The 13,001-nt window shown below is 63.2% G+C and overlaps 1 protein-coding gene across 1 annotated transcript in view; it reads left to right on the forward strand.

Moving 5' to 3' along the window:
- The first annotated feature begins 4,579 nt into the window (after nucleotides 1–4,579).
- Nucleotides 4,580–13,001, forward strand: part of ELFN1 (extracellular leucine rich repeat and fibronectin type III domain containing 1) — a 71,758-nt gene continuing 63,336 nt past the window's right edge. Inside the window, exon 1 of the mRNA XM_039879500.1 lies at nucleotides 4,580–4,594. The gene's annotated coding sequence lies outside the window, so the exon portion shown is untranslated. The remainder of the gene's footprint in view (nucleotides 4,595–13,001) is intronic.

The raw sequence follows: 13,001 nt of genomic DNA on the forward strand, positions 1-13,001 counted from the left end.
GGCTTTGAGGAGCAGGAGTCCAAGGCTGGGGGGCTCCCGGGGCAGCCAAGGTGGGGCTGGGCTCAGTCAGATCCCCAGAGAGGGGCTCTGGCGACGGTGCCACCCGAGGGCTGGCGGGGACCGGTGCCATTTGTGGCAGGTCGCTCGCCATGTCCAAACATGGTTTCGTGCTGGTGAGACCTGCTTCGAGTTTCCTGGCACTTAGAAATCCTGTGAGTGAGCCGCCAGCCCTTCGGGGTAGCCGGTGTCCAGCTGCTGACATCACCATCACCACGTCCCTCGGATTCCTGACTCGATTCTCGACACCGCGAGGGTGGAGGGAGACCTCTGCCCAGAACAGAGGACAAGTGAAGGGTCTGCCTGTAGGCTGTTAGCAGGAGCTGCCCGTGGAGCTCACGTGGAAGTGGGAAACAAATGTTGGGGGACCACCCAGGTCCTTCTGTTCCCTGCTTATGGTTTCTCAGGGGATCAGCCACTGTGTCCTGAGTCTGGGCTTGAGTGTGTGTGAGGCCAGAGAATTTTGGATGGTGGGGTGTATGGCATCTTAGTTCCAGGAGGGGTACTGGCAGTGACCTGAGTGGGGAGCAGGCAGGCACCTCGGCTCCAAGGTTCATCACTTGGGGTCTGCAGAAGCTGGCCCATCTGGCATGGGGGCGGTGGAGGGCCTGGGAGGCAGGGCCCAGGGTCCGCAGCAGTGATGGGGACCTGAAGGTCTTCATTCCCAGTCTCCCACCCAACCTAAAATGACAGAGGTAAAGGGCCTGTGTAGTATAACAGCGGTTCCATGCCAGTCTCACAGAGAGACACTATCCCGTGGAGGTAATACTCAGCAGTTTTGCTCAGGGTGAAGGGCCGCAGCCTCGGGAGATAAGGCACCGGCCAGCGGCCTGAGAGAGATACGCGGAGTTTCCGCGAGTGCGGTGTGTGGTCTCGCCCACTTACGCTCATGGGACCTTTGAAGGATGGCGTTTGGCGAACTCGGCAAGTGCTCCGGCTTTTTTAATTTCGTTGTGGGAGAAGCTTAATCTTTTATATTTCCAGATTCAGCGAAGTTTAATGGTATCTTCTGAAGCCACGCCAGTTGAGAAGCGGGCATAAATGTGGCTCCGGCAGCTGCCCTGGTGGACTCCCGCCGCAGATCGGGCGGAGAAGTTTGCACTCATTTTAGACCGAAGACGTGTGTGTTCGGTCCCTGGAGCCCGCCGGGCGCAGCAAGCAGGAGGGGGCGCCTGGGCGCAGCTGCTCGCCCTGCACCTCATCCCCGACCCGAAGCGGTTCTGTCTCGGTTTGGATGCCACCAACGACGGAGAGCTCACTACCTGTCAGGCAGCCCAGGTGTGGCGGTCAGGAGGTCTTTCCACGCGAGATAAAATCCGCTGGTCGTGTTCTGTCCCCGAGGGCACGCCCGAAGGTGGCCAGGTCACCTCGCCTCTGCTGAGCACTGCCACACCGCGACCGCGTGTCCCTCCGCGAGGTCCTGCTCTCCGTCCCTGGGGACGTGCTGGTCTGCCGGGGACCCGGAGTGGGGCACTCGGGATCAGACACGACGTCACTTTTCAGTCCAACCGACCAAGTCCTGTCCCTTCCCGACTTCCCCCGCGCAGCCAAAGGTCACATCCGCAAGGGCAGCCGTGGCGCTGCCCGCCTGCCCGGCCCCGCCCCCGCCGCGGCCCCGCCCACCGACCCGCCCACCGAGACGCCACTGTGTGCGGGTCTGAGCCGCTCATGGCTGCGGGGCGGGGGGCAGGAGGGGCGAGCAATGCGGTTCGCCCGAATGGGGTCTGTTGGTTTTTAGGATGAACTCGCTAGCCCATGGTGCACACTCACTAGCACAGTTGTTCGCGTGCTGCGGTCACGTGTCCTGTGTCCTCTGGGACTGAGCCAGGCCTGCCCTGGACTGCATCTAGGCTGCAAACACAACATGTCACCTTCTAACTCCAGCCTCGGATGTCAGGCAGCACCTGCTATGAGCTGGATTGTGTCCCCCCGGCTGCCAGGACGGGAAGCGTGTTGGTGTGCCAGGTGTCTGCTGTGCCCCGAGCTGGCTGGCGGAGCATCACTTTGGCCGTAGTCTGCTCATCAAGACGGTCACAGAGGCCCGTCCACATTACAGGGAGGGACACAGGAGACGCACCTCTTGATGGGAAGGTTCTGGAAACGTGGGATTTCGGCAGGTACCGCAGGAGGGGGGCTCGTGCCTGCCCGTGGGAAGGGGAGGCCCCATGACGAGCCCGCAAGGCGCCTGCCATGGAGACTGAGTGCCTGACGGGGCTGGGGCCACATCATGTGCCATGCGGGGCAGGCACAGCTCAGCCTCCAAACACTACGTGCGGCCCGGAGCGCAGGACGGGGCTGCCCACCACGGAGGTGGCAGCCCCATGGTCACAATGCCAGCGTGCCCCCAGTCCTGCCGTCCCCCATGGAGCCGCCCAGGCCCCCGCAGGGTTACTGACTACCTCAGGGTCTGTGTGCCCAGTCCAGTGGGTTTCACTCTCGTTATTCTGTTGACCAGGCTGTGATGGCTGCCTTGGACGGTGTGCCGCAAAGTGGCCTTGTGGGGACACGGTGTGAGAGGGACTGAAGAAGAACACCTCTGTGGGGAGGAGGGGCTGCGACCCTCGACCGCCCGGAGCAAGGCCGAGGCCTGGCAAGGGCGGAGGAGATGGCCTGAGAGGCGGCCGAGCGCAGGGTCACGCCAGGGGTCCCCGCCAGGACCCGCCGGGCCGGTGTGTGGGGGCCAGCCCACACCCGAGCTCCCAGCCACGGCCTGAGAAACCAGCCGCTCCCCCCTCTTCATCTCTTCTCGTGGGGTCCTCAGGCCCCCTCGTTTGTCTGTTCGTGCATGAAAGGTGCCGCCAGTGCCACGGGACATGGGACGGGTTGCCGGGGACCCATAGAAGCACCTCTCTGCTTCCTTCCATTTGTCTTCAAAGCGGCTTTGTTTAAAAACGGCCTGGCGATTCAGCCGGTCAAACACGAGTTGCCACAGGGCCCAGCAGTTCCGGCCCGGTCTCCGCCCAAGAGAGCCGGAACCACGTCCGCATGGAGGGGTGCAGCCCGCGTGCAGCCAGAAGGTGGGAGCAGCCCATGCGGGGGGTGGGACCACGGTCCGGCCAGACGGCGCGATGTTGTCCAGCAGAAAAAGCAACAAGGTGTCTACACACGCTTCCGCACGAACGAGTCCCTGAAGCACCACACTCAGCGATGGAGCCGGACGCAGAGCCCCACGGAGTACGGGTCCATGCGCGTGACGCCCAGGACAGGCTGACCCGGAGGCAGGACGCAGGTGGTGGTCACCGGGCTGGGAGGGAGCGTAGGGTGCAGCTTCCTTTTTGGGGAGACGAGCGTGTTCTGAAGCTGGTTGCTGGTGGACGCACAGCTCTGTAAATGCACTAAGGCCACCGCATTGTGCGCTCGGGCGGGCAGCGTGCGGGCGAGTCACGTCTCAGTGGGGCCTGTCCTCGTGTCGTTGCTAAGGGTGTCGGTTATGTTCTGAAAACTCTCAAAATGGTGCCAGGCACATGCAAAACGCTCGATGATTATTAGCTATTAAAAAGTAATAGGTTCCTTTCAAGCGTCTGAAGCCCGCCTCCCCCAAGAAGCTTGCTGGGCTGCCAGGCAGGGCCCCGGCCTGCGTGAGCTCCTTGCCCCGTGCCGTCCACGGCCACTCACCCCTTTTCTTTCTTTCTGTTTGTGGGTTTCAGACACAGACACCGGTGGTTTTAGCTGTCACCTTTGATAGCCCCCCCTCCACAGTGGCCTCCTCTTCCTGCCCACCCCCCACTGCCCCACGCTGCCCGGCTTCCCGGGGTGCTGGCCGGGCCTGCCTCCAGGAAGTGTGGAGGACAGGCTGGCAGATCCACGGGCGAACATTCGAAGGCACCATTGAACGGGCCCAGAGGGAGGCCCCTCGGGGCGTGTGGCCGCCGTGTCTCTGCGCTTACTGAGTGCCCGCTGTGTGCCAGGCTCGGGCCGGGCACTCACATGCCGAGCACTTGCTGGGTACTGGCTGCTCGTGGCATCACCCCAGGGAACGCTGCAAAGCGCCCGAAGGTCAGTGTGTTCACTAATTTACGGAGTAGCCAGGCTCAGTGGTCAGCGCCGAGCCCACAGCCACACGGCCAGGCAGCAGTGGGTCCAGGCCGGGCGCAGTGCTGCCGCGTTCTGGAGCCCGGGCTGGCTCAACGGCTGGGCTGGGGTGGCGGGCAGTGGCAGGCGGTCCCTGTCCCCAGGCGGCGCTGCCCAGGACAGAGGACACACGGCAGGTGGTTCTGCTTCTGTGCGGCGCCCTCGATGGGAGTCCCAGCGGCTGCATGCAAGGACCTTGAAGCCCGCCTGACCTGCGTCCCCGAGGATGGCCGGGAGTTGGCCAGGTCTCGGCATGTGACATGGCGGGAAGGTTCCAAGCCGGTGACACAGCAAGGTCAAAGGCCAGGTGTCCTTGGAGAATTGCACATCGCTTCTTCTGACCTGGGCCTCTGGCGTGAGGGGGACAGTGGGGACAAACGTGGCCGGAGAGGAGGGGACACATGTGTCTCAGACGCCGTGCCGGGTTCGGTCATCTGCGTGGACACCGGGACCTTGGGGTTAGCAGGTAGGGCAAGGGGACCAGTCGGAGGGTCTCGGAGACCGGGTCGGGGAGCTTGGGGGAGCAGGCCCCTGGGCGCCGGCTCTGGAGGGGGTGGGCGGCCCACGGCAGAGAGCAGCCTGAGGAGCGTGACGATGCCGTGTCAGCTTCCCCACACTCCCGCCGCGCCGTCCCCAGTGCCACCGTGCCAATTACAGATGAACTGAGCATGTCGCCGGTCCCCGAGTCGTCAGGAATCCAATTAGAGCGCCTCGGAGCCACTGGAGCCGCTCCGCCAGCCACCCACGCTGCACAGGCTGGGCCACGCCGAGTGGCCCGCGGCCAAGCCCCACAGGCCGCGCCAGGCGGGCCGGGCTAATTGGCACCAGATTCGGTGCACAGCCCGCCAGACCTCGGGCCTCGGCCTCCGGACTGGTCAGTGCGGATCCGGGTGTGAGCGTCCTTTCTCCTGGGAGCGCTGGGCCCGACTGATGGGAGGTCTGCTGAGGGATGGTCCCACAGTCCACACGGCCACCTGCCTTGGCCCTTTGTTTTACAGAGGCCCTAGAGGTAGACCGGATCTGGACCCTAAAGCAGATCCGAGTCCCCTCTACCACCTCGAGCCACTTAGCCCTTTCGTGACAGAGGGCACCGGTCCCCTGTGCCTGTCACGGTTCTTTATGATTTGCAAACGACAAAAACCTGTCTCAGATTTGCTGAGGCAAGAAATGAATTACCTAAGGCCGGATCCTGGGCGTTTGGACAGGAAGGGGAGGCTCAGGGGCCACCGGGACTGCGCCCCAGCTCTGTCGGCCCTGCTGCTACTCTTGGTGCATCTCATCACAGGGGCCCCTTCTGGGGGGGGCCTGGGGGACACGATCTGGAGCCTTAGAGGCCGCCCACGGGGAGGGCTGACGGGGCGACACAACCTGCCACCAGTGGGCTCTGCGCGGCCCCCGCAGAACCGGAGACGTTCCGGAGAGGGGCTGCGATCCGTCAGGGGCCTGTTGCGACCCGCTGAGTTGTGTCCCCCCCAGACTCGTCCATCGAAGCCCGAGCTCTCACTACCTCAGAATGTGACCTCGCTTGGAGACGGAGCCTTTAAGGAGGCGACTCAGTTAGTGGGAAGCGCCGGGCCTTCAAGGCTCAGCCCCGAGCGCCCTGCCACGGTGGTGGTAGTGCTGTCCCGGGCCCCCTGCCCGCTCCGCCACCGTCTGGTTAGGGAGGAGGAAGTCAGGGGCTGCCCTGGCGGGGTTGGCGGGGTCGGGGCGCTGGCTGGGAGCGCTGTGTGGGGCGGCAGCCTCCGGGGACCGCCGGCCCTCACTCCATGAAGCACCACAGGCCGCAGCTCGATGACAGGGCCCGTTTGCTCGCAGTCCGCAGCGGGACGTCCTGGATCAGGGCAGCTCCTCCTGGGGTCACATTAGGGCCCATCCCTGTGACCTTGGTTAACCTTAATCTCCTTCTCAGAGACCCCGTCTCCAAGCACAGTTGGTCACGTGCTGCAGGGACCACGGGCGGGGGGAGCCGTGTCGGGGGGTGGAGGTGGGGGTGGGGGATCTGGAGCAGTCTGGTGCTTTGTTTCCCCGCGCCTGAGCTGGGGAACTGGCTGGGGGCTGGCGCAGGGTGTGGCTCATGGGACCTGGGCACGCCCCTGGGGGAAGGGTTGGGTGTGCATGGGTGTGTGGTTGGGGCAGTGCTGGGACAGTCTGCGGGGTCTTGGGCAGCACCCTAGGGCCCCTCCTGCCAGCAGCGTAGGAGGCAGCATTATGTCCCCGGGCCGCCAAGCAGAGCAGGAGAAGAGGGCGCTGGAGGATGAGGCTTCGGGGCCTTTGGGGATGGGGGACCGCACCCGAGGGCTATCGGCGCTCCGCCCCAGTGACAGGTGGCACTGAGAACCGCCCTCCCTCCCACACACGTCTGAGAACCTATCCCAGCTCTATAGGGAGGAGGCCAGATAGACTGAGGCCACTTCGGCGGAGCTGCCGGGGTCAGAATCTCCTGTCCTTGCACCCCGCTGGGCCTGGGGACGGCCCTGCAGCCTCTGGGTCTTACTGATCTCCTGGGGTCAGCATGGTCCCCCAGAGCTGAGGGTTAAGTCACCGAGAAAGAACAGTCCCCTCCAAGCCAGGAAAAGAAAGGCCTGAAGTCACCGTTGGTCAAAGTCCCCTCTTCCCGGGGACCCCAGCGGGCTGCAGAGCTGTGTGGCACCCAGGAGGGTCGGTCCCCAGTGGGGTGTCTCCTGGAGCTGTAATTGGATCTGGAGCCCAAGAGCTTTAGCCTGGGGGGTGGGGGGCCAGGGGATGATGGGATCTGGGGTGGCAGGGATTCAGGACGGGGCTCGGGCCTCCTCCAGCTTCCAGGATCTGCCACCGGCCCTGCTGTCAGTGTGGGGATTAGGTGTGGGAGGGGCCGGCCGCCCTCTAAGACACAGAGCCCTGGGCATTAGGCATTAGGCTGCTGACCTTGAGGGGACTGGCGCAGGCATCGGGTGGGGGAGGGGAGCAGCACGGTCACCGGCTTTCCCAGCCTCTCGCCAGGGGTCCCCCAAGGCGGCCCACACATGGGCTTTGAAAACCACGATACTTTTTTAAAAATTAGAATCGGCTGTCAAGATTTAAAATGGAGAGATTTTATATTGAAATCTTATTCCTAGCTTTTTTAGGACACAAAACGAAACGGCGGGCCAGGGAACAAGGGGCTTCCACTCAGTGCTGGGACCGCCGTGGTCCCCTCGAAGCCGCCCCGTCTGCCCTGACCCGCAGTCTGCTGTCCGCCGGCGCGGGTGGGGGCTGCCCGCAGCGCCCCCTTCCGCCCGCTTGTCTGCGGTTCCCGTTCCCGCATCCTTGCCCGCGCCGGTCTTTAGTTTGCTTTTCGTTCGGGCCAGACCAGTGGGCGCAAAGCGCTGTCTCCGATGTTTTGGTTTGCGTTTCCCTGGTGGCTTGAGGTGGAGCCTCTTTTCCTGTCTTGCTGGTCATGCGTGTCCCGAACGTCCGCCCAGACCCTCTGCTCGTTTCCAGAATCAGTCGTTTGCCTTTCGGTTCTCGAGTTGTGCGTTTTTCCTGCGCTCGGGGCTGGACGATGCGTTTGCAGGGGTGACCCCCGGCCTGTGGGCCGTCCTTCCACTTTCTAGCCAGTGTCCTTCGATGAATGAAAGTGTGAAAATTTGCCGGCGTCCACCTTGTCTGCCTTTTCTTTTGCCGCGTGTGTGTTTGGTGTCGTGTCTAAGAAACCATCGCCGAAGCCAGGGTCGTGCAGATTCACCTCCGTCTCCTTCTAAGCGTTTGATGGTTTCAGCTGCTATGTGTAGGCTTTGCAGAATTTGCTTATTCACTCTAACACCTTTTTTTGTGTCAGGACTTTTTACTCGTAGATGATGTCACCTGTGAATGAAGGTGGCTTTGCTTCGCGCTGTTTTTGCAGACTTGTCCACGACGTTGCATTTGTCAATAGTTTTCTCCTTCGTATTGCTGAATGGAACGCCATAGGATGGGTATGTCACAATTTGTTGATCCATTTACCGGTGATGGGCATTTAGGTCGTTTCCGGGTTAGGCTCTTGCAAGTACAGCTGCTCTGACGACTCCTGTTCAAGCCTTTGCTTGGACGTACGCTTCTGTTTCTTCTCGGTAAGCACCTAGGCGTTTCTGGAACGGCTGGGTCACGCGGCAGGTCCATGTTGAACTTGTAGCTTTTAAGAAACCGCAAACTCTTTTCCAATATGGTCGTACAGCTCTGGATCCGTCCGCGCAGCGCGCGTGGGTCCAGCTGCCTTCGCTGTCCGCCGGCACTTGCTGTGGTCCGTCCTTCCGATCACGGAGTTCTACTAGGTGCTTAGGGTATCTCGGGTTTTTAATTTGCATTTCCCTGATGACTAATAGTCTTGAGCACCTTTCCAGGTGCTTATTTGCCACTTGTGTATCTTCTTTGGTGAAGTATCTATTCGTATCTTTTGCCTATTTTTAATTGAATTATTTGTTTCCTTGTTGTTGGGTTTTGAGAAGTCTCCGCATGTTCTGTCTGCGAATCCTTCATCAGATACATGGTTTGCAGAAATTTTTCCCTGTCATTCTTTCTGCAGTGACTTTTGAAGAGCAGGAGGTTTTACGTTTTGATGATGTCCACTTTATCAGTTTTTATTTTACAGATTGTGCTTTTGATGTCACAGCTGCACAATCCTCATCTAATCAGAGGTGACAAGGACGGGGAACTGGGCCCACTCAGAGGCAGGGTCTCTTGCCCACCGACTCTGGGACAGGCCCGACTACCATTTGCCCCTGTCTGACTCAAGGTCCCAGGAGCTGAGATTGTTGTCATAGGGCGGGTGCAGTGGACGTCCCAGAGATGGCCCCGTTGGCTGCAGGCGGCGTGACCTGGGCACCTAGAGGCTGTCCCTCGCTGTCCGTGTCCAGTGGGAGGCTCCTGCTGACCTCCGTCGCCACGGCTCGCTGGGGTGGGCGGGGCCTCAGGAAGCCCCAGGCTCACGTCCGCTGAGGCCGGGCCCAGGGCCATGGAGACTGCAGCCTCTGAGCTGACATCGCATCCACCTCAAGCCCTGCTCTGGCCAGTGCCGTCAGAGCTCTGCCCACACCTCCCCACCTCCCCCGTGCACACCAGACGGCTTGCAGGGGACACCTGAGCCCTGGCCAGGCTGTACTCAGCGTCCCAGGCTGCGGGGCCTTCGGGGTGGAGGGAAGGCAGGCGGACATGGGGTGGAGGCCGCTGACCCCTTGTCCTCTGAGTGCTGGGGCTGTCCTGACCACCGTCCCCGGCAGCCTGGGTCCAGTCGTGACACCGCACAGCTCGGAGTTGATGACGGAGGTTTTCGTCTTCCCCATGGCTGGCTCCTTGCTCTGTGGCCTCTGCCCATGGGGTCGGCCCGCTGCCTCGGGGGAAGGCAGGCACAGCTAAGAACAAAGAAATCAATTGACTTTCTGGATGAATTTTTAAAACTCGCTGCAGAGGCAATATTCTGAAAGCACAGAGGGTTCTTTTGCGGGAGCAGGGCTTTTGAGAAAGGAAGGGTTTTGAGTGAGGACACAGACTTTACTGACAGAAGCCAGTGGGGCGAAGCGTGTGACGGCTTTTTTCCTGTCCGGGGGGGGCAGCGATTGGACTGGGGAGGCCGAGAAGGGGCGGCCGATCCCCCAGCTGGCCCCTGCCCGGCAAAGCCGAGTGGGGTGGCTGAGGGGAGGGGGCGCGCGGTGCAGGAGAGCTCTATGTGCTCCGTCCTCGTGGGGATGCCCCTGGAGAGGAGCCCCCAACCAGGCCTTGCAGAGACACTTCGCTGTTATCGTGACCGCTGTTTTCGGGCGTGCGTGAGTTAGCTGCTGTTCCGTGAGAGGTCACTGGGCAGCGTAGAGCAGCAGGCGTCGCCTCAGTGGCCTCTGGGGCCAGACCCGTGGCAAGCGGGCCCTCCATGCAGGCTGCCTGGGGGCACAGCACTGTGGCCCACGTGTCCACGGGTCCCGCCCTCAGGGCGCCGTCCAGGAAGGGGAAGAGGTGTGAGCCCCGGGTCACTTCTCCTCCTTTGACACGGGCCTCCGGGGCCTTCGAGGGAGACGGCCTCACGGCTCGATGGAGCCGCCTTCCTGCATGTCCTCTCGCCGTCTCTGCCTCTCGCGTCACATTTAGGAAGCGTTCGCCAGTCCCGAGAGCACTGAGATTTTCTGCTGTGAAAAGGCGAACCGCAGGCTGGGAGAAATGTCTGCGAAACACGGCTAAGGCCATGTGTTCAGGCAGAGACGGTCTTCACGGCTCGGAGGAGTCGGGGAGACGAGCGGCAGCGTCTGAGGCGCAGCGTCAGGAGGATGTGCTGAAGGCCGCAGCAGGGCACCCCCACACCCGCTAGGGCGGCTGCAGTGGGGACCGGGCCGCGGAACACCCAGGCCAACGGCTGCCGGCGGCTGCTCCGGGGACGCTTGGGAGCTTCTTGGGGTTCAACACGCCGGCTGTAAGGCTGGGCCGCCCCCCTCCCAGCTGCTCCCCAGGAGAGACCCGGGCTCGGACGTTTGCAGCCACTCCGCAGACACGCCGGCCATGAGAACCCCCGTCGGGGGGCGGGGAAGGTCACGTCTGCGGGGGGGCGCGTGACCCGCCTGTCCCGCGGGAGCACGGGGACTTGGTGCTAATGGAGCACTGTCCCCTGTGTGGTCTTTGTCACACCCAGCCACTGCCGTGTGCAGATGGGGAAACTGAGGCTGGAGAGCCGGGGCAGTGACAGGCCCAGCCAGGGGGTGTGTCCAGCCCGGCCTCACTCGGCCCCGCCCTGCCCCACCTGCGGATGGCACCCCTCTTTCCGCCCTGGCACCCTGCTGCTGGACGCCCACTGGGGGGCGGGCAGTGCTAACCGGGCAGACTGGGGCGCATCTCCTCCCGGAGCCCGGAAACTGGCCCTGGTCCATGCTGCGGCCCTCGGTCCTGGCCGGAACCTGTTCTTCAGCGTCTGCAACCCCTTTCCTGGGCGGCCGCCCTCACCTCCGCTCATCCCCATGGTCCATGACGGCCCGGCCTCAGGAGGCCGGGCAGGGTGTCCCGAAATATCGGGTGTGCCGGGGCGCTGCCCAGGCGGTGAGGTTGTACCGTCCACACCCGCCATGGGCACAGTTTTGTGCCCAAGCCGTGTCAGCTTGCCCAAGGGGCAGGCCCTGGCCGGGGCCTCCATGAGCATCCGGGGCGCACCCCCTGGCAAAGGCGGGGTGGTGGGTCTGCGTGTGCCTGTGGGCTGTGGGGGCCGGGGGCGGCTCCAAGTCCTGGCACCAGGGCGGGCTGGCAGGGCCTGGCGGGTCTGACAGCCGGGTGGTCAGCCCCATGACCGGGCTGCTACGGGGAGCCCCTCCCGTGGGACCTCGGCAGGGCACTGCCCGCCCTCTCTCTGACCGTCCTCCCTGATGGAAAGGGCGCGCCGCCGCCCCGCCCGGGCAGGTGGGGCAAGATGGCAGCAGACCAGAGGCTCCCGTGAGCGGGCGGCCCTCGTGGGGACCCCAGGCTTTCCCCGGGACCCTCACCCTCGGCCGAGGCCCCTCCAGTCTCCACGTTAGCAGTTCAGGCCTGGTGATTAACTAGATTCACAAAGTCGATGAAAAAATCGGGATATAAATAAATATTCCTGGAGATATTCCACCCCCTGCGGGCGTGAACTTTGGATAATTGGAGAGAATTATGCTGAGGCCTAATCAGAACCTTTTCCTTTCGCTAATTACCTCTGGGTTTCATCAGTGTCAGAGTCTAATCAACTCCAGACATCTTAATCGGCCCTCGGGAAATGCTGGGGACAGGGAGGGCTCAGTGTTGCATGGAGGGGACAGGGAGCCAGGGGCAGGGGTCCTGGATCCAGAGCTGCCCTGGCCTGGGGCGGGGGCTGGCGGCAGGGCTGGGGGGCTGCCGGGGGCCACGGCCGCTTCTGGTCAAGGTGACTAAAGCCCTTCCCGACCGGACACGAGCCAGCGTCCGTCCCTTACCCTTGTCCCCCTCGTCCCCCTCGTCTGCAGTGTGCCTGGTCAGAGGTCCGGGCCCAGGGTGGGGCCGAGCTGCTCCGGGGTAGTTCAGGGTTCTGGGCGGGGTTCTTGGAGTCCCCGGGGGGATGGGGGTTTGCTCCCTGTCTTGAGGAAAGGCGCTGGCATCCATGGCATGGTCCTCTGGAGGAGCACGGTTCTGGGGGTCTGGGCGCTGCCCTGTCCCACAGGCCTGCCCCCAGGAGACCAGGCCGACCCCGCGGGACCGGGGCCGGGCCTCCCCATCTCGGGGCCTTTAACCCCTCTCACCCCGGTTGGGTTCCACGCACTGCGCTTTCTGGCACAGACGGGTGACTTCGGCCGGGCAGCCGCCTCCGGCCAGGCCAGCAGAGGAGCCCCCGCCTCACGGTGCCCCGCCCCGCCCGCGCGTCCCGCTGTCCCGCGGGACCAGCCATCACCATCGCCGCCGTGACAGGTGTCTGAGCGCGAACGCTGCTGCTGCGGTGACGGTGCCCGCCCCTCCCCCTCCCGGCCCTTACCGCGTTTTCCTGGGCTATTTTCATGGTTTTAATTTTCCCTTCTCCGTGTGCTCTCCTCCCCCTTATTACATTTTGGGCTCTTTTAGGGCGTCTGAAGTGAGCATACATCTTCCCAGTGATGTTTTTAATAAAAACCATCATTTATGATCACTGTGCTTGCCCGCTAACTGTCTCCACATTGCCGTGCTTGCCCGTCCGCTTCGCGGCCCGTGCGGACGGGGCTGTGTGTGCCAGGGGGGACCCTCTGGCCGGGGCCCCTCCTGCTCCCCACCCCGTCCCGTGTCAGCTCAGCCCTGTTGCCCTCTGGTCTGGGAGCTTTTCTGTTTTCTCCCTCAGGTGAGTGTCCCCTGGGAGGGCCGTGGTCACGGAGGAGCCGGGCTGCCCTGCAGGCACAGGGCTGGGCAGGGCCGGGCAGGGCCGGCCGCACGGGGGGAGGGGAAGG

Source organism: Pteropus medius, unplaced genomic scaffold (genome assembly GCF_902729225.1).
Source record: "Pteropus medius unplaced genomic scaffold, Ma_sr-lr_union100, whole genome shotgun sequence".
NCBI lineage: Eukaryota > Metazoa > Chordata > Mammalia > Chiroptera > Pteropodidae > Pteropus > Pteropus medius.